At 61.4% G+C, this 2,375-nt stretch overlaps 1 protein-coding gene across 1 annotated transcript in view; it reads left to right on the top strand.

Annotated features, from left to right (window-relative positions):
- LOC106723724 overlaps window positions 1-2,375 on the top strand; it is a 10,571-nt gene that overhangs the window by 7,293 nt on the left and 903 nt on the right. The gene's annotated exons all lie outside the window — the stretch shown is intronic.

The following is a 2,375-nucleotide window of genomic DNA, read 5'->3' as shown; positions in this document are numbered from 1 at the left end:
GGCCTCCCGGGCGGCAGGCTCCTGGGGGAGGGGACGCAGCTGGGGACGGCGGAGAATGGGGTCCTTGTGCTGCTATCAGCGACCCCGGGGCCGGATGAACACGGCTTTGTCTGCCCCACACTCCCGTGGCGACCACGGGACCAGCCGGGCATCAGCGCCTGGGGCTTCCCAACAAGAGAGGCTGCTTTTAGGCCTCAGTTAACCCGTGAGAGGGTGTGGGAGGCCGGCACTCCCCGGGCTCTGCGCCTGGGCCGGGGGGCGGCAGAAGAAGGGGGACATCAGTGTCAACCCCGAGGTTCGAAGCAGTGCTTGTCCAACAGGATTTCTTCCGGTTTCCATGGCTGAGCCACTGGGGGAGGTGACCCAGTGGGCAGTAACGGAGACATCCTGCCCACCAGGCCCAGCTGGGAACAGAAGCCCAAGGTGATGGCCCCCCCCCACCCCCCTGCTGGCTCCAGGGCATGCGCCTGATTTGTGGGGAGTTCTTTTTTTAATTTTATTTTTATTGATTTCAGAGAGGAAGGGAGAGGGAGAGAGAGAGAGAGAAACATCAGCGGTGAGAGAGAGTCATGGATCAGCTGCCTCCTGCACCCCACACTGGGGATCGAGCCTGCAACCTGGGCCTGTGCCCTGACCGGGAATCGAACCATGACCTCTTGGTTCATAGGTGGATGACGTTCAATCACTGAGCCATGCCGGCCAGACTTTTTGAGGATTTTTTTAAAATATATTTTATTGATTTTGTACAGAGAGGAAGGGAGAGGGATAGAGAGTTAGAAGCATCGATCAGCTGCCTCCTGCACACCCCTCACTGGGGATATGTCCGCAACCAAGGTACATGCCCTTGACCGGAATCGAACCTGGGACCCTTTAGTACGCAGGCCAACGCTCTATCCACTGAGCCAAACCGGTCAGGGCGATTATTTTTTATTATTAATTTTGAGAGAGAGAGGAACATGAGTCAGTTGCCTCTGTACACACCCGGTGAGGAGTTGTTGGTCACACAGAGAAGGGGGCCCCACACTGGGCACCCATCAGCCAGCCAGGGTCTCGGCAAAGGGGAGACCCAGGAGGTCCCGCTGCAGAAGAAGAGCCTGCAGACCCAGAGGAAGTGGGCGGGCGTCAGGCAGGGCTTCCTGGCGGCCGGAGGGCGAGGGAGGCGGGCGATGGGGTGGGTTATTTGCCGGCCTGTTGGCTGGGTTTGCCGTGGGTCTGGCCCCCAAAGTAGAAGGGGGGCCCTCCTGTGGGTGAGCGGTGCTCCCTCTTAGGGAAGGTGGGGTGACGAGGGGCAGCCAGGAGGACAGTGGGGACCCCGGCCCCTGCGGCAGTGGTTCCGGTCCCGCCCAGGCCTGTCCGCAAGTGCTCCTGGGTATTTTTCTCGTCTTTATAATTTTCTGTATTTCTCCGATTTCCCCCTGCCCGGCTGGCCGGCGTGGCTCCGTGGTTGAGCGTCAGCCCATCACCAAGAGGTGGCTGGTTCGATTCTGAGTCGGGGCACGCGCCCGGCTGCGCACACAGGAGATCAGACGGGCACCCGGGGAGAGGCCACGTGCCTACGGCAGAGGCCGGAGTGACGTGGCCACCAGCCACGGGATGGTGAGGACTGTCTGGGCCACGGAACCACGGAACCGGGAGGATCAAGGACGGCAGTCTCCCGCCCGGCCTCCAGGCGGAGCCAGCCCTGATTTCAGCCGCGATTTCAGCCGAGATTTCAGCCTCGGCTCCAGGCTGAGGGTGACTCTGAGTTGTTGTGAACCTCGCGGGCTCGGAGGAAAGCGGTACGCACACCCCGTTCCTGCCTTTGGTGAGCGAGCCCTTATTTGCTTACATTGTGTATCGTCTGTTCCGCGTGACGAGGTAACGAAACGCATTGTAAGGAGGTGGCTCACGCGGCTTTGGAGGCTGGAGAGGCACCTCATTCTCACTCTAGGAAACTCGGAGGGGCCCCCCCTGCCCCCCCCCCACCGCTGCTGCGCAGGGAAGTTTGGAGAGGACTCTTTGGGGGGCAGGTGTGGCCGGAGGAGCTAACACCAGGGTGGGGGGATATGTTGGCCGGATGTGTGTGTGTGTGTGTGTGTGTGTGGAAAGGGGGTGCTGGCCCGGCCCCCCATGCTGAGGCTGGGACCAGGCGGGAGGGGCTCCGCTCAAGCCCCCGCCCCCGCCCCCCCAGGTGATGGACGTGCAATTAACCTGCCTGCGGTTTTGCTGGCAACTGGACGGGAACAGGAAGTGAGCGTATAAACCAGGGCCTTTCAAGTTAAGACAAATTCATCAGACAGATGAGCCTGCAGCGCAGAGAGCAGCGCCCCGGCCTCCCAGGCCTCCAGTTGGGAGACAGCTCCACTCAGGGACCCAGGCGCCTTCCAGGCCTTTCC

This window comes from Myotis brandtii, unplaced genomic scaffold, assembly GCF_000412655.1.
Source record: "Myotis brandtii unplaced genomic scaffold, ASM41265v1 scaffold632, whole genome shotgun sequence".
Lineage (NCBI taxonomy): Eukaryota > Metazoa > Chordata > Mammalia > Chiroptera > Vespertilionidae > Myotis > Myotis brandtii.
This window is presented reverse-complemented; position numbering and strand designations above follow the sequence as displayed.